Source organism: Schistocerca piceifrons, chromosome 7 (genome assembly GCF_021461385.2).
Source record: "Schistocerca piceifrons isolate TAMUIC-IGC-003096 chromosome 7, iqSchPice1.1, whole genome shotgun sequence".
In the NCBI taxonomy this organism is placed as follows: Eukaryota; Metazoa; Arthropoda; class Insecta; order Orthoptera; family Acrididae; genus Schistocerca; species Schistocerca piceifrons.
The window spans coordinates 361,923,397-361,951,232 of NC_060144.1; positions in this window are offsets into that span (position 1 = coordinate 361,923,397).

The following is a 27,836-nucleotide window of genomic DNA, read 5'->3' on the forward strand; positions in this document are numbered from 1 at the left end:
AAACAATTGAATAAAAGCTTTGAGATTCAGTGCTACAGAATAATACTGATAATTGGATGGACTGTATTAGATGGAATGTTAGGATAAGGAATGAGGTCGTCCTCCGCAGGGACAGCAAAGAAAGAAGCTTGTGAGAAACACTGACAAGTATGAGGGAGAGGATAACAGGACATCTGTCAAGACACGGGAAATACCGTCTATGGTACTAGACGGAGATGCAGGCCAAGGCAGAGAATCTTACGTATCAAACAAATGATTGAGGACGTAGAGTGTGAGAGCTACTCTGAGATGACGTGGTTAATACAAGAGAGGAATCCTTGGCAGTCACAAGAATGATGAAACAAAAAAAGGCAGAGTTCTTTATGCTTTTACCGTTCGCGTTTTGACGGAGGAGAGGGAATTCGTTAGCGGTATGCAGGTGTGACGGAAACATATTTAAATGTAATTTGGTGTCGAAATGATGAGGGTGCTAAGATTTTGCAGTTTTGTTTAGAGCGGCAGGCTAATATTTTCTTTTATTCCAGTAATTAGCCGCCCACATTTGTGTGTTATCGTATCTTAAATCTTACCTTTTAATATCTCATTTTACCGACAGTTTGACGTGTGTTGGTAAAAATTATTTTTTGTTATTCTGTGTGTGTGTGTGTGTGTGTGTGTGTGTGTGTGTGTGTGTGTGTGTTGAATTATTTATTTTCTCTAGCCACAATTATCAGAAAAGAAATTTTCCTTATGACGCTAAAAACCTGGTTCATGAGCACTCAAACTAAACTAACATCGTAACGAATTGACATGAAAATGTCCTTGATAGACGGAATCAGTTGTTTTCATTTTTCAAAATACGGTGGTACCATTAAGTAATATACTTACAGATTCGAGAAAGTAGTAGGATTTTTTCCGTTAGCTCTCGCGGTTTTTTTTTCTTTATTGCTGTTTTGCTGTTTGTAGTCCATGTTTAGTGTGGTCTTATTATCCAGCAGCTTTCGTAGCATACATGTAACGTCACATAAAACTAAAATGGCGTCAGTAGAAATGCCTGGCAGCTAATATCAAAATAAACACTACTCTATCCAAAATAATCCTTATTTAAAATGGAATCAGCACCAATATGGACAATAAAATGCTGATTCCATGATCAACGGGTGTACTGCCGGATCAGATACTTAAAAAGTTAGCGATATTTTGGCGGAAAACCGTTCTGGCATCATCATCCAGCTAAATATGGTTGACTTTCGTCTATCGGATCCGGCAGTATACCCGAGAATTATGAAAGCAGCATACACGTGGAGAAAGCCTCAGATAACAAACAAAAAATATATTCCAAACAGATACAGTATTGTCAAACAATAATGTTGTTAAACCCTGAGACAGAGTAGGATCGACTGAGAACAAATGAACAGAAATCACTATATTCAGAATATCAGCTCATAGTGACTTTACAAGCAGGCCGCCAGAGTTACACAGTATGCTGAATAAACACATGAAAGAACAAGTGCTATTCTCTACTACTAAGCTACTCAGTAATAATACGGACACACAGACCTACCTGGTGTACTGCGAACAGCGAGCTGCATAGATGATTAGACTTGTGGCTGTGTACAAAGCCTGAAACACGACCTATGTGTGAATACAAAACACGATAAAAAAATCACTAACTTATGACCTCATGACCAAGGCGTGCGGTTTAGGTGTCACAAAATATTAAGCTTACATTTATGTGACAGGCATGGAATAGTGATATTCACATATATAGATTGTGGTAGTATCGCTTACACGAGGTGTAAATGAGTAGTGGATTGGTGGAGCCGTCATTTGTACTCAGGTGGCGCATGTGAAAATGTTTATGATCGTACGACAGCATTTAACAGAGTTTGAACGCGGAATGATAGTAGTGCCTACAGGCATGGGATATGAAATTTTGTAAATCATTAGAAAATTCAATATTCCGAGATACACAGTGTCAAGAGTTTGCCGGCAAAATAAAATTTCAGGCATTACCTCTCATCACGCTCAGCGCAGTGGTCAATGGCCTTCTCTTAACGACCGAGAGCAACGGCTTTTGTGTAGAGTTGTCAGTGCTAACAAACAAGCAACACTACATGAAATCACCACAGAAATAAGTGTGAGACGAACGACGAACGTATCCGTTACGGCAGCGCGGCAAAATTTGCCAGCAGACGACTTACCCGAGTGCTTTTGCCAACAGCACATCATAGTCTGCTTCGTCCTTTTTGGGCAGGTGAAAATATCGGCTGGACCCTAGACAACTGGAAAACCTTGGCGCCGGCCGCGGTGGTCTAGCGGTTCAGGCGCTCAGTCCGGAACCGCGCGACTGCTACGGTCGCAGGTTCGAATCCAGCCTCGGGCATGGATGTGTGTGATGTCCTTAGGTTAGTTAGGTTTAAGTAGTTCTAAGTTCTAGGGGACTGATGACCACAGATGTTAAGTCCCATAGTGCTCAGAACCATTTGAACCAAAACCATGGCCTGGTGAGAAGAGTCCCGATTTCAGTAGTAAGAGCTGATGGTAGGGTTTGAGTGTGTAGCAGAAACCACGAAGGCATCGACCCAAGTTGTCAACAACGCATTGCGCAAGCTGCTGTTGGTTCCGTAAAGGTGTGGACTGTGTTTAAATGGAACTGAACACATCATAGATTTTAAATTGTTATGATAGTGCTATTGCGAGACCTCATGTCCTCAAACAGCGATAGAATTTTTGTGGATGTCAATGTGCCATGTCAATGGGACTCAGTTGTTTGGGACTGGTTTGGAGAACATTCATGACAATGCGAGTGAATGATATGGCCGCCCTGATCACACGACGTGAATCCAACTGAACATTTATGGGACATAATCAGAGGTAAGTTCATGCTCAAATCCTTCACCGGCAACATTTTCGCAACTATGGAAGGCTATAGAGGTAACATGGCTCGATATTTGTCAGTGATTTGAGTACATGTCACGTCAAGTTGCTGCAGTACGCCTGGAGAAAAGAGGTGCGGCATGATATTAGAAGGTATCCCATGACTTTTCTCACCTAAACGTACATCGTATTCATGAATATAACAACTATAACGGGGTGTTTTCAATACCCTCTGCACAGTAACACCTTTCAGTGGAACATCAGTAGATGAGATTTGTAAGAGCAAAACACTTTGTTCTCTGTACAATATGGCAGCATCTAGCCGCCATTGTTCGTCGTCTCTGGCTTTGGTTGTGGCTGCTGCCTTCGTCTGCACACCGCGGATAAACACTTTTGGCTCTGCGAGTGGACGATGTCCAAGTGCAGTTTGACCACGAACGGCGCTGACTGTCGTGACTCTGCAAATGCTGCCCGGTCCCATGACACTTTACGTTCTATACTGTTACTCTTTCCTTTTCGCTTGCTGGCCGCCAACAAACTCCCTCACTACCCAAATGCAGCCAACGCCGAATTCAAAACGTGTGCAGCAAGCGCCCCAAAATCATGGCCCGGCGCCACCCCATGATTTGTCAGTCTTTGGATACCGCGGCCTCCGGCAGTGATTCAGTTTCTTGTTGTGCGTTTTCCACGTCCCGCAGACATGCAGCTGAAGGGTCAGCCCACCGATGGACAACCCCTGTCGTCATGCAGATGCCTGGCTCCCAGAGAGGCGCTACAGGATAGTTACAGCGGCAAAGACGCTGATCTCCGGATGACGTACTATCGTACAGATCACCAAAATATGAGAAGTACAGTATGAGAAAGGGTAGACTGAAGTTTAAGAGACGAGTCAGGAAGAATCAATGTGCAAGTACGTGGGATGTGGAATTACTGAGGATTGAAGAGAGACACTAGAAGCTGTCTGAGGCTATAGATACTGCGATAATGAATAACTCACTAGGCAGTTCAGTTAAAGAGAAATGGACATGTCTATGAAGAGCAGTCACAAATTTGGAAACGGAATAATAGGTACAACAAACTGCGAGGAACCCATGAGTAACGGAAGAAATACCTCAGTTGGTCGTCGAAAGGAAGAGGTACAGAAATGTACAGTGAAATTCAGAATACAGACTTAGATGTCGTATAGGAATGAGAAACAGCAAGTGGAGGAAAGTTAAGACGGAATAGCTGCGTGAAGAACGTGGTGAAATCGAAAAGGAAATGATCTAGCATACAGAAAAAACAACCGTCTCTGAAATTCAAAGCAAGCATTGGGGGAAATGGAAACAAAGCGACTATTGTCGTCGGTGTACAGAATCTATAAGACCTTCGGAAAAGTGTCATCCATTCGGTGTTGAAGATGGAAGGAACCGACAATTAGCCGCATAATCAGCTTAACAGCTCTTGCATCCAAGTTGCTGATAAGAATAATATACGCAAGAATAGAAAAGAAAATTGAGGATGTGTTAAATGATGATCAGTTTGGCTTTGGGAAAGGCGAAGGAACCAGAGAGTCAGCTCTGACGGTGTGGCTGATAATGGAAGCAAGACTAAAGAAAAATCAAGACACGTTCATAGAATTTGTCGACCTGGAAAAAGCGTAAAATGGTGGAATATGTTCGGAATTATGATGAAAATAGTTATAAGCTGTAGGGAAAAACGGATAATATCTAATGTGTACTAGAATCAAGAGAAAACAATGAGGCTACGGAAGACCAAGAAAGAACTGCTCGGGTAAAAAGGTCTGTAAGACAGAATGAAATCTTTCGTCTCTACTGTTCAGTCTATAGACTGAGAAAGCAATGATGGAAATAAAAGGTACGCTCAAGAGAGGGATTAAAATTTGAGGTGAAAGGAAATCGATCATAAGATTTGCTTAGGAAATTGCTATCTTCAGTGAAACGGAAAACGAGTAATAGGATCAGTGGACTGTCATGAACAGTCTAATGAGTACAGAAAGTGGACGGAGAGTAGATATAAGAAAGACGAAAGTAATGAGGAATAGCAGAAATGACAACAGCGAGAAACTTAACATCAGAATTGATGATCACGAAGTCTACGGACGGTAGCGAGTAGGTACACAGATCATTCAATACCAGCGGGAGGTGACTTTAACCTTTCGAGCACAGACAGGGACGTCTATGAACCATTGTTTACCAACGAATTTCGGAAAATACTGAGGAAGCAAAAGCTGTTGCACTCTAGGTCCAAAAGAGAAAGCTCGAATGAAAGCAGGTAAGGGTCAGAAGAGATTCGTCCATTTGAGAAAAGATCTATGCGCGAAGCATAAACAAGTACCAGGGTCACATCAGCGAAAGATCTGGCCGAGAACCCGAGGAGATCTCTAAGCGGGTCTATTGCTTCCACTCAGTCACTCATTGATCAGTCTCTTGTGATAGCTGAAGACAGAAACACGCAAGCTGAAGTTTTAAATCACACGTGACAGAAATCGTTAACGTAGAAGAATTGTACAAACATATCGTCGTTCGACAATCATACAGAGTCTTCTGCAGAAGACATAGTGATAATCACTCCTGGCGTAGAGAAACAACTGAGAAGGTTGAAAACAAGTAAGTCGTCTGGTCCGGATGGAATCCGAATTCGGTTTTGCAAAGAGTATTCTACGGCTGTGGTACCTTACTTAGCTTCCAGTTTTCGCGAAACTTTCACCCAGGGAAAGTGCCATGAAACTGAATATAACCGCAGGTGATTCCTATATACAAGAAGGGTAAAATAAGGTACTCACAAAATCCTTAACAGTGGTTTGCTGCAGAATTTTCGAACGTATTCTGCGTCCGAATGTAATCAGTTTCCCAGAGACTGAAAAGATTACGTCCACGAATCAGCACGGTTCTAAACAGCATCACTCTTGTGAAACTCAGCCATCTCTTTCTCACATGATGCACTACGAATAATGAATGAAAGGCAACAGGGAAATCCCATATTCCTGGATTCCCGAAAAGCATTTGTCACGGAGGTACGAACATGCGGAATAGTTTCCCAGCTATGTGAATGCCTGGAAGACTTCTTAACTAATAGAACCCAGTATGTTCTTCCCGGCGGTAAGGGTTCGTCGAAGACAAGCGTATTGTCAGGAGTGCCCCAGGGAAGTGTGATAGGACCAGTATTACTATCTATATACGCAAATTATCAGGAAGACGGGAAGTGCAGCAGTCTGCAGTTGTTTGTTGATGATGCTGAGGTGTACGCGAAGGTGGCGAAGATGAAGTAGACAAGATTTCTAGTTTGTGAGATCAACGGCGGCTGGTCCTAAATGCAGAAAAGTGTACGGTAATGCGGATTAGTTGTTGTTGTTGTGGCCTTCAGTCCTGAGACTGGTTTGATACGGCTCTCCATGCTACTTTATCCTGTGCAAGCCTCTTCATCTCCCAGTACCTACTGCAACCCACATCCTTCTGAATCTGCTTAGTGTATTCATCTCTTGGTCTCCCTCTACGATTTTTACCCTCCACGCTGCCCTACAATACTAAATTAGTGATCCCTTGATGCCTCAGAACATGTCCTACCTACCGATCCCTTCTTCTGGTCAAGTTGTGCCACAAACTTCTCTTCTCACCAATCCTATTCAATACTTCCTCATTAGTTATGTCATCTACCCATCTAATCTTCAGCATTCTTCTGTAGCACCACATTTCGAAAGCTTCTATTCTCTTCTTGTCCAAACTATTTATCGTCCATGTTTCACTTCCATACATGGCTACACTCCATACAAATACTTTCAGAAATGACTTCCTGACACTTAAATCTATACTCGATGTTAACAAATTTCTCTTCTTCAGAAACGCTTTCCTTGCCATTGCCAGTCTACATTTTATATCCTCTCTACTTCGACCATCATCAATTATTTTGCTCCGCAAATAGCAAAACTCCTTTACTACTTGAAGTGTCTCATTTCCTAATCTAATTCCCTCAGCATCACCCGACTTAATTCGACTACATTCCATTATCCTCGTTTTGCTTTTGTTGATGTTCATCTTATATCCTCCTTTCAAGACACTGTCCATTCCATTCAACTGCTCTTCCAAGTCCTTTGCTGTCGCTGACAGAATTACAATGTCATCGGCGAACCTCAAAGTTTTTATTTCTTCTCCATGGATTTTAATACCTACTCCGAATTTTTCTTTTGTTTCCTTTATTGCTTGCTCAATATACAGATTGAACAACATCGGGGAGAAGCTACAACCCTGTCTTACTCCCTTCCCAACCACTGCTTCCCTTTCATGTCCCTCGACTCTTATAACTGCCATCTGGTTTCTGTACAAATTGTAAATAGCTTTTCGCTCCCTGTATTTTACCCCTGCCACCTTTAGAATTTGAAAGAGAGTATTCCAGTCAACATTGTCAAACGCTTTCTCTAAGTCTACAAATGCTAGAAACGTAGGTTTGCCTTTCCTTAATCATTCTTCTAAGATAAGTCGTAAGGTCAGTATTGCCTCACGTGTTCCAGTGTTTCTACGGAATCCAAACTGATCTTCCCCGAGGTCGGCTTCTACTAGTTTTTCCATTCGTCTGTAAAGAATTCGTGTTAGTATTTTGCAGCTGTGGCTTATTAAACTGATTGTTCGGTAATTTTCACATCTGTCAACATCTGCTTTCTTTGGGATTGGAATTATTATATTCTTCTTGAAGTCTGAGGGTATTTCGTCTGTTTCATACATCTTGCTCACCAGATGGTAGAGTTTTGTCAGGACTGGCTCTCCCAAGGCCGTCAGTAGTTCCAATGGAATGTTGTCTACTCCCGGGGCCTTGTTTCGACTCAGCTCTTTCAGTGCTATGTCAAACTCTTCACGCAGTATCGTATCTCCCATTTCATCTTCATCTACATCCTCTTCCATTTCCATAATATTGTCCTCAAGTACATCGCCCTTGTATAGATCCTCTATATACACTTTCCACTTTTCTGCTCTCCCTTCTTTGCTTAGAACTGTGTTTCCGTCTGAGCTCTTGATATTCACACAAGTGGTTCTCTTATCTCCAAAGGTCTCTTTAATTTTCCTGTAGGTAGTATCTATCTTACCCCTAGTGAGATAAGCCTCTACATCCTTACATTTGTCCTCTAGCCATCCCTGCTTAGCCATTTTGCACTTCCTGTCGATATCATTTTTGAGACGTTTGTATTCCTTTTTGCCTGCTTCATTTACTGCATTTTTATATTTTCTCCTTTCATAAATTAAATTAAATTTTTTTTTCTGTTACCCAAGGATTTCTACTAGCCCTCGTCCTTTTACGTACTTGATCCTCTGCTACCTTCACTACTTCATCCCTCAAAGCTATCCATTCTTCTTCTACTGTATTTCTTTCCCCCATTCCTGTCAATTGTTCCCTTATGCTCTCCCTGAGACTCTGTACAACCTCTGGTTCTTTCAGTTTATCCAGGTCCCATCTCCTTAAATTCCCACCTTTTTGCAGTTTCTTCAGTTTTAATCTACAGGCCATAACCAATAGATTGTGGTCAAAGTCCACATCTGCCCCTGGAAATGTCTTACAATTTAAAACCTGGTTCCTAAATCTCTGTCTTACCATTATATAATCTATCTGATACCTTTTAGTATCTCCAGGGTTCTTCCATGTGTACAACCTTCTTTCATGATTCCTGAACCAAGTGTTAGCTATGATTATGTTGTGCTCTGTGCAAAATTCTACCAGGCGGCTTCCTCTTTCATTTCTTAGCCCCAATCCATATTCACCCACTACGTTTCCTTCTCTCCCTTTTCCTACACTCGAATTCCAGTCACCCATGACTATTACATTTTCGTCTCCCTTCACTATCTGAATAATTTCTTTTATTTCATCATACAATTCTTCAATTTCTTCGTCATCTGCAGAGCTAGTTGGCATATAAACTTGTACTACTGTAGTAGGTGTGGGCTTCGTATCTATCTTAGCCACAATAATGCGTTCACTATGCTGTTTGAAGTAGCGTACCCGCATTCCTATTTTCCTATTCATTATTAAACCTACTCCTGCATCACCAGTATTTGATTTGGTGTTTATAACCCTGTAGTCACCTGACCAAAAGTCTTGTTCCTCCTGCCACCGAACTTCACTAATTCCCACTATATCTAACTTTAACCTCTCCATTTCCCTTTTTAAATTTTCTAACCTACCTGCCCGATTAAAGGATCTGACATTCCACGCTCCGATCCGTAGAACGCCAGTTTTCTTTCTCCTGATAACGACATCCTCTTGAGTAGTCCCCGCCCGGAGATCCGAATGGGGGACTATTTTACCTCCGGAATATTTTACCCAAGAGGACGCCATCATCATTTAATCATACAGTAAAGCTGCATGCCCTCGGGAAAAATTACGGCTGTAGTTTCCCCTTGCTTTTAGCCGTTCGCAGTACCAGCACAGTAAGGCCGTTTTGGTTATTGTTACAAGTCCAGATCAGTCAATCATCCAGACTGTTGCCCTTGCAGCTACTGAAAAGGCTGCTGCCCCTCTTCAGGAACCACGCGTTTGTCTGGCCTCTCAACTGATACCCCTCCGTTGTGGTTGCACCTACGGTACGGCTATCTGTATCGCTGAGGCACGCAAGCCTCCCCACCAACGGCAAGGTCCATGTTTCATGAGGGGGGGGGGGGGGGGGAGAGGGGTGCGGATTAGTAGGAAATACAAATATGTAGTGTTCCGATAAAGCATTAGTAGTGTCCTGTTTGTCACAGACATCTAGTTTGAATATCTGGGTGTAACATTGCAAAGCGAGATGAAATGGAGTTGGTATGTGAGGACTGTGGTAGGGAAGACGAATAGTCGATCGGCTTGTTGGGAGAAGTTTAGAAAGTATAGTCCTTCTCTAAAGGAGACCGCATATAGGACGCTGGTGCGGTCTCTTATTTAGTTGCGCTCGCTTGTCTGGAAGCCACATCAGATCGGATTAAAGAAAGACATCGACATATTCCAGAGGCGGGCTGCTAGGTTTGTTACCGGAAGGTTAAAAAAAAAGTGTTACAGAGCGGCTCCGAGTGTATTCTAATGGGAACCTCTTTTCGAGGAACTTAACGACCGAGAGCAGCGATGTATGCGTAGTGCTGTCAGTGCTTACAGACAAGCATCCCTGACTCAAATAGGCGTAGAAATCTATGTGGCACGTACGACAAACGACCCGTTAGAACACTGCCGTGAAATTTTGCGTTTATGAGCTATAGCAGCAAAATATCCACCAAGTGGCTTTGCTAACAACACGACGCCGTATGCAGCGCCTCTCCTGCACTCGTAACCGTATCGGTTGGAACCTAGACGACTGGAAAAGCGTGGCCTCATCAGATGAGTGCCGATATCAGTTGATAAGAGCTGATGGTAGGGTTCCAGTGTGGCACGGACCCCACGAAGCCACTGACCCAAGCTGTCAATAAGACATTGTGAAAGTTGGTGGTGGCTCCATAATGATGCGGGCCGAGTTTACTTAGAATGTGTGGGTCCTTTAATCCAACTCAATCGATAACTGCCTGGAAATGATTATTTTCGACTAGTTGGATAGCATTATCAGCCATTCGCGGACTTCATGTTCCCAAACAACGATGGAACTTTTATGAATGGCAATGCGACATGTTATCGGTTTGAAGAACATTCGGCACAATTAGAGCGAGTGGTTTGGCCACAGAGATCCTCTGACAGAATCGAGCATTTATGGGACATAATCGAGAGGTCAGTTCGTGCACAAAATCCTGCACCGGCAACGCTTTCAGAATTTTGGATGGCTTTCGAAGCAGCATGGCTCATTAAACCTGCAGGGGATTTCCGACGAGTTGTTGAGTCCACGCCACGTCGAGTTGCTGGACTACACTAGGTAAAATATTAGGAGATATCCCGTGAGTTTTGTAGCCTCAGTGTAAAAATCTGACTAGCACTGGCGAAAATGGCATTCCTGGCCAAGATAATTCTACCAGTATTAAACAGAGGCCTTAATTTGAGGAAGAAATTTCTGAGAACGTACGTTGGTAGCTTAGCATATGGAAGTTACATAACCAGAAGAGAAGAGAATCTAAGCGTTTGAGCTGTGGTGCTACAGAACAACGTTGAGAATTAGGTAGACTCGTAAGGTAAAGAATGAGGAGGCTCTCCGCAGAATCAGGGAGAAGAAACAAATCAGGAAATCACAGGAAAGGAAGAAGAGACAAGGCGATACGGCATCCGTTACGACATAACAGCAATACTTTCATAGTACTGGATGGAACTGTAGAGGCTCAACCTACACTGGAAGGGAGATATTAGAACTGATCCAGCAAATAACTGAGGACGTAAACTATACGTGCTACTCTAAGATGAAAATGTTGGAAAAAAATTATAGTGAGAAGTATGAGAACTGCACATTTTAGTATATGCAACGAAACGACGGTAGCGGTCATAGTGACGGGGCTGTGAACTTTGAAGACAAGAAAATATGGTGCGAAAATACGTAATTCTAATTTGAAATATGCCATTCAGACGTCTGGTTTTCTCATTCCTTACTAGACTGCGAGACTCACTCATAAAGTATGAAGCGAACGCCCCTAAACCAAAAGGATTTCTGACATTCCAAAGTAATAAACTCGAGAAATCGCGATCAAAAATTAAGAATAGGTTTGCGTATTCAGTGTTCACACTCACCTAAAGTTTTGTAAATGATGTAGTGGTCACCTGTTTTATCTGTAAAATCTTTTATTTTCAAAACCCAGCATTGTTATTTCGACCGTTTGATAACTGGAAATGAAGTCCCATGTTTCTTTACAGAGCGTAGGGGAACGATGCGGGAGACCCGCACCGCTTTACTTGGCAAGGTCCTAGTGGAGGTGGTTTGCCATTGCCTTCCTCCGACCGTGATGAGGATGAATGACAATGATGAAGACGACACAACACCCAGTCATGTCGAGGCACGAAAAATACCTAACACTGCCGGGAATCGAACCCGGGACCCCGTGGTCGGCAAGCGAGAACGCTAGCGTGAGACCACGAGCAGCGGACGTGTGATAATTACCTACTTGCAATAATTGCGCGGTATCAGATGTCAAAGACCAAATCTCATCCGACATGACGTGACACAGAAGCTGATTTAATCCACTGCGTTCCTGACTGCAATTTCTTGTGTGTAGCTTAATGCAAGCATTGAATTGGCCTGTGAATATGTTGCTTGTATTCTGCTTTATTTTTGCATGCATCCACTAGGGTATATGATTCCAAATTTGTTTCAATTTGAAACAAAACCGAATTCGTTTCGTCGCATAGTGTTCTGTGGGTATTTGTTCCTGTCAAAGAACCCATGCGTGATCTGCTCGATTTTAATGCGTTGAAAGTATACTGATGGTATTCTACTTTAGTTTAGTTCGTGCTTTCTTGCATTTAGTGGAAGACTCAATGTTAGAAAATTGTGATGAAATTAGTATTCAGCTTGATTACGTCTTATCATGGAATGAATACGTATTTCCGCTCTGAATGGGGAATCCTCTTGCAAGTGAGTTTGCTTTATAGTCTTAGGGACTATGGCATTCTTCCTTTCAAATGCTAAAAATTCAAATCCGCAGATGTGTTCTTGCGTTATTAACAGGTACTAAAGACAATACATTTTAGTAGAAATCGATGTACTACGATCACCGTTTCACGCCAATGAAAATATAAAATTTAACAGTACATACTATCATGTTTTCATCATTGTATATACTAACGAATTCTACGTAACCAGTGATCACTAAATGAAGTGCCATCCATTACAGTGGAAGTATTACACACTACCATGTACCGGTGTACAAGAACGCACTTCGATGGAGAATGCTTTTGCCGCTAAGATTAACTGACACAACTACGTACTCTGCTACTATAAATATAAAGCATACATCGTTGCAAAAAGAAACACCATTCAAAGTAGAAATGCATACTCATAAAGTTGCAAGATGTAATAAAACAGAAGACTAATACCGTCAAAAACTGATAATATGGAGGCCTCCATTACATGCAAGAAAGTACGAAAAACGTATGCAATATACTGACAACGCATTTAAATCGAACAGTTCAAACACGGATTCGTAGCCGGGAACAAATGACCAAAGAAACCAACATTTGTTTTATATTTAAAAAAAAGTGTAATCACTGATACCATCCAGTATGACCAATGCGAGCAAAACTCTAGCAGATCACGAGCAACATATGGATAAGGAAATACACACAAAATCGGATTCAGGAACACAACTACTTCAGTTTTGAGGCAAACCAAAACAAATACGTAAGACTTTAAATCACCCTATAAGAAAACGAGATGATAAAGGTTGCAGCGCTCCAAGTGCCATGGCAGTGAACGAAGGTTGTATTGAAAAAAATCCGTATACAAGTCTCAGCAATGTGGCGTGCGACAGACTGAGCTGCTGCAGACCACATTTCGCAGAACGTGCCCCGTGGTGTAAAAACAGGGCCTGATTCGCATAGGCTCGCTTGGAAGAGCAAGCGAGGAAAGAGTCCTGTCGCGGTATGTCATACATATATTCCGTAAAAAACATGAAGGAAACTGTTTACATGTCATTCCGGAATGTTCGTCTTCTCTGTATATCACCTACAGTGAGGCTTAATGTGAACCCAGACCGTTTGTGCTTTCATTTAAATCATGTAGCCCTTCTACTAGGGCCCTCTCTAGCAAAGATTTCATTCAGTGAAGTGTATTTGCATTGGCTATGAATGTATGCATGGTTCTTTTTTATTTACACATGCAATGCTAGAAATGTTACGCCCCCAGCGATTTGGTGTGTAAAACATTCTTATATATCTTTTTATCTACATTTGAAGGCTAATATGATCATTCTTTGCAGAGCACTCTCGCCCGACCTCGTGAGAGACTTCCTGTGATACGACGTGCAAATTAGGAGTGAGGGGCAAATGAGAAATTGGATTGAGAGAGAAACGTGGTGTGGTAGTCCGTGCAATTGTGTTTAATCGCTGTACCATTGTGGCGTAGATGGTTAACGCAACTGCCTACTAACCAGGAGATGCAGCTTCGACCCCCGGCCGTGGTATGAACATTCATTTGTCGCCAATGAATTCTCTCACTGGCTGAGTGCAGCAGAGATCGGAATCTCTCCTTTCTGCACATAAGCAATTACTTTTTAGTTTCACATGTGTCAAAGCGCGAAATTGTTAGTGTTGAAGCTGGACAAATGCTGAAATCGCTGTCGGGAAAGAATATGACTGAAAACCGACATTTGGAAGAACACTCATTTATTTATTCACAAAATACAAAGTGAAATATTTTTACCGATCGAATTATTCTCAAAGAAAGCCTTCGTTATAAAGTCTTAGGGAAATAGATACGCAAAAATACCGTTCGGAACTTAGCTGTAGCTTTTCTAAGAACTGTGCTGGGAAAAAAACTTGGTAGATGAGCTCTGCTTGAGAAGTAACAACTTTTCTTACGATGAAGTGGCTGCCGGTGTTGGCCGAAGTTTGACGATGGCCGCTATCTCTAATTAAATATTTGCCGCTGCATACCTCTGCTCTCAAAGTTTTTTCGATGTCACTCTTTTATGCAGATTCTGTGTGATATCTCCATTCCGGCACTCGCAGTTTTTTTCACTAGAGTGACGCTGGCTAAAAACGATATTAATTAACACCAGCGAGAAATTTTCACTAACGGTACGTCACAAATTGCTTTTGTGAAGTGTAAGCGGGACATTGGAAATGATCCGTGACAGCATAATTTAGGTAGAACTATTGGTATTTACTGCGTTTATTACTTTCCACTGTAATTGTAGGCAGTACAGTAACAGCATGTGTTCACCAACGGTAAAGTATTTTGTTCTGATAACCAGTAAACCTCAATTTTAATCGGCGAGTAAAGGAGAAACAGAAGTTACTTACTGGTGGGAGAACGATGTCTACCCCATCAGTTCAGATCTGAATTACTGTAATTTTACATCCGTGATGATCAAGCGAGGTATATGGTGGAAGAAATGTATCACAGCTACTTGAGACAGATCTTCATAGGAGCACGCCCAGTGGAGTGTTATAGGTACTTTACTTTTCATTATATGCAAGGCTTGGAGGTCATACCAGTTCAAGACAAAAGTGTATCTAGCATAAACTAGTCCCATGAATGAGTTTAACAGAAATTCCATTTAAAAACCGAGGTTCTGTCAACGCTGTAACTGCGTGCAGCGTGGACAAGAACTGGCAACGTGAACTCTACACTTTTCCAGAGCTGTCCCATTAGATAAGTGAGACAAAGAACGAAACGGCGGTTCAGACCTTCACAATGCGGCATCTTATGCATACCTTTCCGCTACTGTTAGGTTTATGCAGACATTAAGAAATAACATGGACTTCTTACAGACGTAGAACACTTTCTTTCGTCCATGACAGAAACAAAGCCAACAGAAAATAACAGTGGATACAGTAACGCCGTCTGTATCCAGTGAGGTACAAAAAACGCAATAGGTAGGCTACACTAAAATGGTTCAAATGGCTCTGAGCACTATGGGACTTAACATCTATGGTCATCAGTCCCCTAGAACCTAGAACTACTTAAGGGGATACGGAATCACCTATCCCCGCAATGTTAATATATGCCTACTATAGGGAACATTTTCTCTTCAAACTACTGGAGACAGAGAGGTAAAAATTTTACTGTATGTGCATTCATATGTTACAACAATACTGAAACAACAGTTTATTGTCAAAGTATTTTCTTACAGAGATATTGTACATTTATTTTTAAGTAAATTTTTTCCATCGCTTTTTACTAGACTATCACCCCTAAGTCTTTTGTAAATCAAGTAATTAAAAAATCGTTGTTTCAGTATGTAATAGGGACCTATGTCACTACGTCATAAAAATTTCAGACTTCTAGGTTGACCAGTACCTGAGATAATGTTCCTAGATGAAGTAAAAAGTAAACTTACGGGAAACGGAGAAAGAAGATTAAAACATTCCTGATCCGTAGCTAATACCCCCTTCACACTCTTCATAATCATCTTCAAGTCTGCTTTTGGCACCCCTCTGCACCTGTCTTGCTTTTTTCACTAATGTCTTGATTATATTATCAGCATGCCTTAGTCTGTGCTGATCTAAAAAGAACATAGCACGTACCGTACGGGAACCAACACACATACCCAACTTTTGAAGGACCTGGCATTTAGTTATATTTCCAAGATTGAAGGTTGCCACAGCATCATACACACCAAAATGTAGTGTATTAATTCCGACAAACACTGTTTTTGGGAGACGATGCCATATCACACTATTCAAGCACTCGTTGGGGTTCTGCGTTTTTCCGTGAAGACATTTCATCAGAAGACTTCTGTCAGCCAGATCTCTGAAAATGGGCTTTATTTCTGCCATGATGGCTGATGGTAGACTGTGGTGGTGAATGTATTTCTCTCCTGTTGTTAGTCCCCTATTGTATTTACACCAGCTGTTTTCACCTTTGGGGCACAAACCATGTTGTGGATGCTCATCCGTGGATGCGGTGTGGAAATATAAAGCCCATATAGCTCTCCTCATTTCTTCAAGATTGCCTGTATTTTGCCTGATTGCAAGGCCATAGCAGTTCTGAATGTGGTCTATTATGGAATCAGTCAATCTTCCTCTGCCATCCAAGGTTTTCCCATCATCTAGTTTTTTCCCTTTCATAACTGATTTTAACCTTCTCAGCCTGGCACCCATTCTCTTCTGCACACGTCCTATACATTCAAGTTTGCTTATATTTACACTGTTCCCATATGGTTTGCTTTCCAAAACTTCTTTGAATGCTTTAGAGTCACCATCTCCCAGATATTTGACATAGCGAACATTATACCACTGTGAAGAGCGATGAAAAATTTTCTTCACCCCAGCAACCTCCATGCCACCACTACTACCATAATAATTAGCAATACAGTCATCACTGTGTTCATTTTTCAGCCTGCCTGTGCACCTACAGTATTTAGACATTATTGCAACATCAATAACCTTGCCAGTATCAACACTAGTTGCTGTTACAACACCATTGTTGGAGGTGTGGCCCCTTTTCTGCCACGTGCCATCAAACGCCACTGTGAGGTCACGACTGCCGTCATTTTCTTCCACTGCTTCTTCCACAGCAACCTGCATTGACTTCTGTGCTACATCTTCAACTGCAGATCCTAGTACATAATTGTAAGCTTCAAACTTTGAAGGTGCACTTGGAAGATTTAGAACACCACATAGCATATCACCAGCTGCTTTGCCCTTACCAATTGCTCGCAATCCATAAACTAACCTAATATTTACACTATAAAGTTCAGTTTTCTTGTATCCATTATTTACAGTTACTGAAACCGAACTTGGAAACTTACAGCTGTATTTACAAACACTGCATATTAAATTAAACTGGGCAGCCAGGCCAACATGGGATTCTACTTTCAGAGAAACGTTTCCATGACATTTTTTGCAGCACAAACTGTTTTCAAGAGCTTCACACAATATATTCGTATCAATGAGTTCAAAAACTTCATTCCCTCTATCAAGTAAATTATATTTCTCTTCCAAATCTCTTAGTTTTTTATGAGAAGCACTGTTTTCACTTGGTGTAAGTTCGTTCGGCAAATCAGTAATAAGTGGATTCACATTTTCCAACAGTGATGATGATGAACTGCTTTGCTTTGCTAATGAATCATTATTTCTTTTCTTTTGCCAGTTCACACGCTTTTTAAATACTTTTGCTTTAGCTCTAGGCATTTTCACTGCGAAAAATGAAGCACTAAATACGAAATAACTCAACAACAACTACTTTCTTATATCACACTGTTTACAAAACAGTCCCGCCACAAAGTCAAAGAGTAACTTGAGGAAACCAGAGAGAAACATTTTCGGGCAACTAGTGTATAAATAGTCGCTGGAAACCGGGATATTTGAATTCATGTCACTTTAAAGGTACTGCCAAAAAGTTCATGGTCAGCCACGAGAGACGTGTATAACTAAAGCGCAATACCCGATCTCACAAATATATAAAAATAAAATAGTTATAATTGTAGTAGAGCTATGTATGATACGTCATTTTAAAGAGGAAACATGGCAGAATATAATACGACAATAAAAAGAAATTCGATTTTTAACCCAAAATCCGATTCCGTATCCCCTTAAACCTAACTAACCTAAGGACATCACACAACACCCAGCCATCACGAGGCAAAGAAAATCCCTGACCCCGACGGGAATCGAACCCGGGAACCCGTGCGTGGGAAGCGAGAATGCTACCGCACGACCACGAGATGCGGACGTAGGCTACACTAGATTGCACATGATTCTACGTACAATAATTCCATTCTGTACTTATGAAGTCCAGGTTTATCATGAATGAACCGGAACCTAGACGTACGAGCGAGATTCACTTTAGAGACCACATTGCATTTGAAAACACTTCGACACTCGTTGAATCACACTTTGCTGGATCTCAGGAAACACACCAGAACATTGGACCTTCGCGTTCAATCCATTTTCCTAGAAAAGCTTCATTTAAATAATCGCCGCCACACATACATTCATTCCAAAGAGTGGAGATGCACCATGATGATAAAATCATAGCTGTCGCAGAATACCAAGATGAACGTGTTCTAATGCGACAGGAAAAGTGTTGTAATGAAACGTTCTATACAGGGACGTGTGGTGTCACCGCCAGACACCACACTTGCTAGGTGGTAGATTAAATCGGCCGCGGTCCATTTAGTACATGTCGGACCCGCGTGTCGCCACTGTGTGATCGCAGACCTAGCGCCACCACAAGGCAGGTCTCGTGATACGAACAAGCACTCACCCCAGTTGTACGGACGACCTAGCTAGCGACTAGATGTACGAAGCCTTTCTCTCTCATTAGCCGAGAGACAGAATAGCCTTCAGCTAAGTTAATGGCTACGAACTAGCAAGGCGCCATTAGCCTTACAGTGATTGTAATTAAAGTCTCCTGTGTACAGTCAAGAGTGATGTACCACAATGATTGATTAAAGATAAGTATTAATCCAGCTACGTACTTTTCTTCATCGCATTAATTACGTAGCCTGTTCCAGTACTTCACGCCCGTCTGCGTTAGTCTAGCGTGCATTTTCAGCCATCTCGATCTACAAGGTGTTGGCCCAGCTGCCGACACATCAGGACGCATTCAACTTGTACGGTAATACGTAAGCGCCGAAAAGCACTCTTCCCACAATTCCGGCCTACGTGTTTATCACAAAGTGTGCCTGAAAGCTACGTTCGTTGGTGACCATGTGGATTGTGTTCTGATCAGTAATGGCTGTTGTGGAGATTAAAAGTACCTTCACGAGTAAAACTAGATTCGTCAGTCCATATTACATTTTTATAAAAAGTTCCTTATCTTCTTCTTGGTGCAAAAGCCACTCACAAAACTGTACTCGTCGAATGCGGTCTGTTGTCCACTGGTGCAGAGTTAACGTGTAAAGATGTGGATGCAGTTGTTCATCGTGCAAACACTTCAACAACCAGTCTTTGAGACAACCGAAACTGCCTTGCAGTACCACGGTTACTTCGCCGAAATTGTTGGTGAATGGTTTCAAGAATTGCGCTCCCTTTTTGTGGAGTCAGTCTTGTCAATTAATTGTGGACTAAGATTATCGGCGTCTCTAAGGAGTTGCTCCAGGCGACGAAAAATATTCTTATTGGGATGGCGCCTTTGAAGGTACCGACGAGCAGCAGCAGCTTGGTTATCGGATGCATAAGCACCGAAAGCATATCGACACCATCGGGAAGCTGCCCTACATGCACTTGACAGGACCAGAAATGGTTCTACACTGTGCGGTTAGTAGACTAATGTATGCAGTTTAATGGATCCCACTGTCATGTGACAGGCTAGAGCGATGCGACAATTGATGTCCAGCGTATGAACGAGGTGAACTAAGAAACGAATGTCTAGAAAATAAAAAGGGAACTTGACGACGTTTAGAACCATAGTTCCATGGTGGGTACACACTTGATATCATAGATGTCTACTCAGTGAGATACGACGGCTGGTAAAATAGAACGGGATTTTACACATTTCTCTGTACATTCTGATGCACTGCAGGATGTGACAGTTTTGCGAACTCCTCATAAACCGATTTGATTTTGCTAGCTGCAGTTCTGTCGTGAACTGGGATGTGGAATCGAACATCGACCACCAAGTTCGGCATTTTCTCTTCACTCAGTTTATAAATTATCTAGTGGATATCGTAGGAAGTTCCATGAGGCTTTTCAAGGATTGTGCTGCTCTATAGAGAGAAGTCGCAACACTAAAGAGCTGCAGCGAAGTGCAGGAATACCGGCAGAGGATCAATGCTTGGTGCAGGGTCGGCGTTAGGGGCAGGGACTGGTATTGGACTCGCAAGATAAACTGTTCTAGCGTAACGCCATTAAACAGGCGAATTAATCCGTTATTGTAACCACACGATTTCATAAGAATGACTGGAAGCAGTCACATCAATAAAATATTTGTGTAATCTACGCAATGGGCGATTTCAAGTGAAACTACCACATAAAACTAATCGCAGATGCCTGACATATGTACTGAGTGAATCATCACTAAATGTGGTTCATCCACAAAGAAGGGTGGCTTACAAAACGCTCGTCCCACCAGTACTTGAATACTGCTCTCGTGAGATCCGTAACAAATGGGATTGGTAGAGGAGATAGAGAAGATTCATACAAGAGAAATGCGTTACGTTACAAGTTCACTTACTGAGTGATAGCGTAACGGAGATTTAAGTCAACTACAGAGGCAGATGTTACAACGATGGCGTTCTGTATCATGGTGAGGGTTAGCTTTAAAACTGAGTTAGGGTATGGGAGAATAGAGAAATGGCGGTAAGCTAAGCTGTAATAAAGGTTGTTTTACTTTTTAACGCTATGCCATATAAAAAAAATCATACTCTGAAAGTCGACCTACTTTGGAACTTTGAATTATGAAATAATTCTTGAAACAACTTAACCTAGATGTACGTAACAATGAGACCAACAACACATGCCGGCATTCACCGTTCATGGCGCAATGAAAGTGGGTTTGACTCCACTTTTTCTTCAGGCGTAGAACAGATTTTAATGGATTTTTTTGGGAACATGAAATAACTGATATTTCTGGGGGATATTATCCATAGACAAACGTCGTACAACAAATTTCATTTTAAAAATTAATCGAAAGAATACCACAAAAAATTATTTCAATCTTGTATTGGTCAATTATGAAAATTCCTGTCTTATCATTCAGTCTTACTGATTAAATTATATTAATACAAATTTTTCTATCAATTAACATACCCTGAAGCACAGAATTTTTTTTGAAAAGAACAGACCAATAAACTATAAAAGGCATTTAGTATCTGAACAGTCTACGACACAAGAAACTCTCAGCAGAATGAGCAAAACTACACAGATAATGACATACTCTCTGGAGACGAAACAGATGTTTTCGTTTTTCGAACACGGCAAATTGTCCATGTCGTCGTCGTCACATAAGAGATTTTAATGAATGAAATCATCTTAATTAGAACCTGAACAGATTTCATTTTTAAGCCTACGTGCCGATAGTGCTTCGTTCTATTGAACATCTCCATTCTTCACTTTTCTTAGGTACACATAGGCGTTCTTTAGACAGTTGCTTCGAAGTTGTTTCCTGTAATGCATTTTCCTCGCTGATATTTCGCCAGCCAGTTGAACCTCAAATTTTCTGTGTATGGAATTCATAATTTCTGACTTTTGTTTCTGTCCTTGTTTAATTGGCTTTGATTTGTCCTGTTGGTAGAAGTAAGCAGTATCAAGTCTTCAAAAGCTACTGAGTTACAGAGATCTCATGGTTCTTTTGACCCTTCAGCTTCTTGGTTAAATCTTCATTCGACTTCGTATTTCATATATCCCAGAGTTCAACTCATGTGTCATTCTCAACGACTGGAGTAGCCTTATTTCGTGTATTTGTAAATATGTCTACAGCGCAAAAGTTTTCACCGTTAAAAATATTCGAATTAAACAGATATATTACTGCATTTTCGATCCTAGATACAACCGCTGGTATTGGCGATACCCTTGAATACGCCTCATTAGAAAAACCAGCTAAATCATTAGGAGCGATGCTTAAAACTTGTGCATATCCATGTATAGATCGCATTCCATTATAAAAACTCTTTCCTGGCTAGAATAGGAATCTACATCCTCCGACTGTAATGCGTGTGAGCAGTGCTGTGGTAAGAATACCAGAGTAACCACATTAGTTGTGCATAACGTACGCAGCTCCAAGTAGTCTGGCTGATGTCACGTTACAGAACATTGGAGTGATACATAAAGATCTTCAAGCAAGTAAGGAGCAATTTTCGTTAGTCCTACTTTTTGGTGAGCATTCGTATATATCGCAAGGCGTACCATCATTTTTTAGCAAGGACATCACCTTTTTTTGGGATTAATAAACGGTAGAGAAATACAACTTCCATCCACCACGTTACAATCATTAAGTTTCCTCTCTCCCAGCTGGTCGCTGAGCCTTTCCTTTTTTTGTCTTCATTGGCAAGTATAAGGTAATACCAACAGGAGAAGAAAGTGGTATTACGAGAGCAGGTTTCCTTATGAACAGGAAGTAGGGGCAGAGAGTGAGTAATTGCTCTAAATTCGGCACGAAAAGGGAGATGAAAATCCCATATTCACTGACGATTGGAATGAGGTTGTAGGGGAAGGGGTAGATGAAAGGGTTACGGGTGCTTATGGGCTTGGTAATAGGAATGAGAGAGGTGAAAGGCTAATTGTGTTTTGCAATGAATTTGAGCTAGAAATTGTGAATACTTTGTTCATCAATCGAAAGTGCAGCAGGTATACATGGAAAAGACCAGGAGATAAGATTTCACTTGGATTACATCACGGTCAGGCAAAGAATCCGAATTCAGATATTAGATTGTAAAGCATATACAAGAGCAGAATTTCATTCATATCACACTTCAGTAATGATGAACAGCAGGTTTTAGTTTAAAGACTAGTCAGGAAGAATCAATAAGCAAAGAAGAGGTATACGAAAATACTAAGGAAAAAAGAGAAATGTCTGAGCTTCTTCGAGGCTATAGATACTTCGATAATCCATAGACGTTAGGGAATAACTTCCATGGTAGAAGGGGAAGAATATAAAAACCGTAGAGTACGTGTTGCAATTCCTACTCGGAGATGAAGAAGTTGGCGCAGGAATTCGTGCTCTCATAATCGGCTGTTCATTCACGTTATATCAGTACGCGGCTCGCTGTTGCAGCGAACGCGCTGCTTAGTATAGCTATTGTTTACCATTGTGCGTTGTAACTATTCACCAAAGGCCTATACACAAGACGTTTTCTCCGTGATTTGGTGAGTGTGACTGTCTCGTAACTCCCGGTTAGGTTCTTCACACCAATAGATACTGGAAGTCCGTTCCACTAGTTATCTGTTTTAAAAGGAATTTTACAAAAACTGATTTACCTATTGAGGCCCCCAGTTTTCAATTTGACGATTACCGCTGCGCTGCATTCCTTGTTTATTTTTTTAGTAGTACGGTTTATGCTGTCTAAAGGAAGTTCTTTTTGAAACTTACTTAATAGTTACTTATTAGACGTTGGACAGGTTCGTGGTCACAACATTGTGTAATACATACGTCACTGTTAATTTACAAAAATTCTGAAGATACGCCATAAACGTGAAACGCATCATTTTTATTTGAAAACGTTGCTTTGTGTCATAAAATAAGTAAGACACTTATGAAAACGGACAGTGGCTAACATCTTGAGCACCAAGGACTGTCAGCACAGAAACCAATGTTGCAGCTTGCCTCGATGCAGTAGCCGGCAGAACTGCGTTTCCTAACAGACGTGAATGCAAGTGGCGCACAGCTTCATCTATTCAGACGAGCCCTGATTTATCGTACAGCGTCACGATAAATGTATCCCAGAAGAACGACTATTTTTAAATTTCATTGATAATCTTCATATGTGTCCAGCACCTGGTGTCATGGTTTGGGATATTGTGTACACACCATGATAATGTGTGATGCGCAGGGCTGAAGTTTCGACAGCTGGCGTTACAGTTCTGATGTCTTAATGCCGATGGCTGAGTCATAACATCGAGGTCCCTGAGACTTACCAACCAACAAGATAAGGCGCATTCCTGAAATACCTCCTAATCGAGAATGTCCTACAATTTCCCTCGGCAGCATGCTCTCCACATATCTGATCCATTGAAGTTTTTAGGTCATGGTTTGCAAAGAGTCAGGCGTGCCACCACGCACTATTCCTTACGTTTAATATAGTCTGGCATAAACTTGAAGCAGCATGAACTGTATTCCTATTACTGTCATCTAAGTGCAGTCATGTTACTCACTGCCATTACCAAAGATAGCAGCAGTGTATACTAAATTTTGTACCCTGTGGTCTTGCAAGAGGATCTGTGGGCTTTTTGAGTCAGCACCGTCGCCCAGCCTGTCTGTCAGAGTACTGGTTGCCCTCTGGGAAAATATAGCATATAACTTGCGTTTTGTTTTGGGTATCAAATTCGGTCGTTTACACATCATGTCGATTACAGCCCGGTCGGAGTGGGTGGGTATAAAGGAACAGAAGTCACTTTCCGTTAAAGACCAGGCCCCTAAGCATGTGGCCTCAATAAATTATAATATGCTTAGGTTGAACATACCTTCTATCACTTAGGTGTTATTTATCTCAACCAAGACAGTGTGTTTTTTCCGGGAGAAAGGCTGGAAATATTGTTGAGTAGGATTGGAGACTCCCGTGTATTTTTACTGCAACCAGCTGTGCGGTGCGTATCATAAAGCGTTTGTTACTGAACTGTGAAGTCTCTCGTCAATGTTGTTCTTTATGATGTGACAGGAGTACCTTTCGGTCTCTGAAATTCAGTTCACGACGAGATTTCGCAGGTTAGTAATTTACGCAGAGGTTGTCCACCCATAGAAGTGGTTAACAGCATTATCCAGAAGATTCCGAGAAAAGGGGCTCTAAAGTTTTACTTGCAGCTCATACACCGGACAATTTAGATGCTACGGTACCACAGTTAAATGGTTGTGGCTGTAGCGGGCTTGCTTCCCATGTAGGGATCCTGTTATAGGTGTAACAGTTATTTCACAAATAAAATAAAATTCTTTATGATTTAATTGACAATCTCTTAGCTCATTGGCACTATAATTTTTAACAGGATTTTAAAAAGAGTTATCCAATGGTAGAATAGGAATTAGATTGCCCGCATGGCAACCAAGTCCGCCAAAGGCGCGACCACTTCGGTGTGCTGCAAGAGCGCATTAAGTGAGCGGTACACGAGCTGCAGTTCAGATATTAGAGATCTTATTCTCGGAACGTTCTGGGTAGTGCGCTTTACAACTTTTGGGGGTGGACACCCTTGAGGTATACTACTAACCTGAGAAGTCTCATTCCGAACCGACTTTCCGAGACCGTAAGGCCCCTCGTGAGACTGTATAATGGACTGCTTCTTCTTCGTACTTTGGAAGAAAAATGCAGTAGATACTCTTCACTGCACATGACAAGCAACAGCGCTACGGACTATATCCAACCGTTACGGGAATGGGGCCGGAGGTCCATATTTCCCGGCCGTTAGCGACTTCGTGCAGTTACTGCAGTATCTGACGTTGGTAAAGTTATTTCAGCAGGGCTATAGAAACTTAAGCTATTGTGCATTCTTGCAGTGTATGCTTCCCACAGCGGCATCTTACAGTTGTATTGAATTCGAATTGATATGGTCTATCGCCTGCGTGGTAGAGCGGTAATACCAAATCTGGAACGTAGTGACGGACCCCTGTGGGCTACAGGCAGACTGTTGGAGGCAGGCGTGTTGGTAGGATCAGCTGCTCATGCGGCCAGTAGCCGGCGCAGCACCGACAAGTAAATGGAACATGTTACAGCATTTCACGGCATGCGTGTGAGTCTCTCTAGTGGCGCAGCAGCGTACTGTACTGCGTCCTCTGCGCCAGTGATGTCTAATCGAACGGAACGGGTTGGCATTCCATTGCCATCGCGGACAGTTGCCTCCAACTGAATTTAATCGCCAACAGTTCTCCTCTCCACACTGTTACGTGTGCTGAGAGAGAATCCGATACGTAGCCTTCCACCGCGGTCTGCAGCCGCTTGCACTAGTAGTAAGAACATGAATGCGAATGATTTGACACTCGGCTGGTTTACAGGAGTTTGTGCTTGTGGAATAGTGCGGTCTGGTTGCTCAACGACATGTAACGTCGGAAATCACCTGCTGGTTCATGAGAGTTTCTATTTGTGGAATAGTGCGTCTGGTTGCACAGCAAAGTATAAGGTCGGAATCCATCTGCTTTCGAGTATGCAATGTACAAAGACTATTATCTGGTTCCAGGTTACAAAATAATACAATACACAAAGGATTCAACTTGTAACACTTATACCGATTAGTGGCAGGTTTATGTTAGTTAACGTGTAACTGTAATTATGAAGTGTGTGTTCTTCGTTAGTTAGGGTTATTGATTTGTGACGGGAAATTTAGAGTTCTTTAGTGTATTATGGCTCTGAGCACTATGGGACTTAACTTCTGAGGTCATCAGCCCCCTAGAACTTAGAACTACTAAACCTAACTAACCTAAGGACATCACACACATCCACGCCCGGGTCAGGATTCGAACCTGCGACGGTAGCGGTTGCGCGGTTCCAGACTGTAGCGCCTAGAACCGCTCGACAACCCCGGCCGGCTAATGACATTTTATAATTCCTGTATATTTAAAAGAAAAACTATGTTATTGGAAACTGGTTCATGCTTAGGGCACTTGTTTGTAATATGTAAAAGACCTAGGGAAACCCCTCCGCAACGGAAGTGGCTCTGCGCGATGTAAAAGGTAGTTTTGGTGATCGAACTGGGCGGCTACTTGGTGGGAACGATGCTGAGTTAAGTGGCTAGTCGTTGCACGGTACACATCGACGGTGCCAAGGGAGGCAATCGGAAGCCGCTTTGCAATGAACTTGGCCTTGGATGTGCATTTGGCTGTTGCATGGTACTCTCGGCAATAAGGAATGGCTCCAAAACATTAAAAATCCGTCGCCAAGAAGAAATTGTATTGAGCATTCAAACATCAAGAGCCGTGAGTACAGCTAGCTGCCGCGTCGCTTGAAACCACTACTTCGCCACTGTTCCAGCAACATCATGCATAGAGATAGGTATCAGAGCATGGGCCAGTTAATTTGTGTGAGGGATTTTAATAATAATCCAAGTGCTATAAACCTGTGTTTAGAACCACAACTTTTATCCTGATCATGAACCTATGCAGGATCCCCTCCTAAGTGTTCACAAAACCGTGTATCCTGTTTCAAATTAATTAGTGATTTATTTATGTTTGTTAAATGTGCAAGGATTAGCAACGGCTGATATTAGACTGTTGCTAAAGAGATCTGAGTTTATTGTAAAGTATCGTTTTACAAAGATTCTGTGTCAGACTGTGTAAATGTTACTGTCTAAAACACCTGCTTCACAGATGATGAATGAAGGCAAATAACTTACACTCATTTGAAAGTTAATTTAGCATTGATTACAGTTATGAACGAATTTTTTAAGTTAATTGAGCATCAGTGTTAATTATTTGCATTGAAAAGAGTAAAACCATAAACTAATCCAAGTGAAGCTAAGAATTAAATTTACTTGAATTGAATTTTGCTACTAAAATAATCATAGAGTTTGACTAGTGATACAATATCAGTTTATGAGTCCCCACCATATTCTTCTCATATTAGAAACATAATTGGAATATTGTTGCTACTAAGGAAATCTGATACATTTCTATAAATGGAAGTATAAACTGTCTAATTGTGGTATTATTTATTTTCATTTGTGGTATTTATATGTCAGTTAGGTCTGAAGCCCCTACACGTCCAACTTTAGTTCGGTGCTTCCCGCAGTAACATCTCAGTACTGAGTCACTTAATTATTGTCATTGTAACTGCTATTATTATGAGTTTGGTACAGCTTTGCTTTCTGCGGTTACTGGT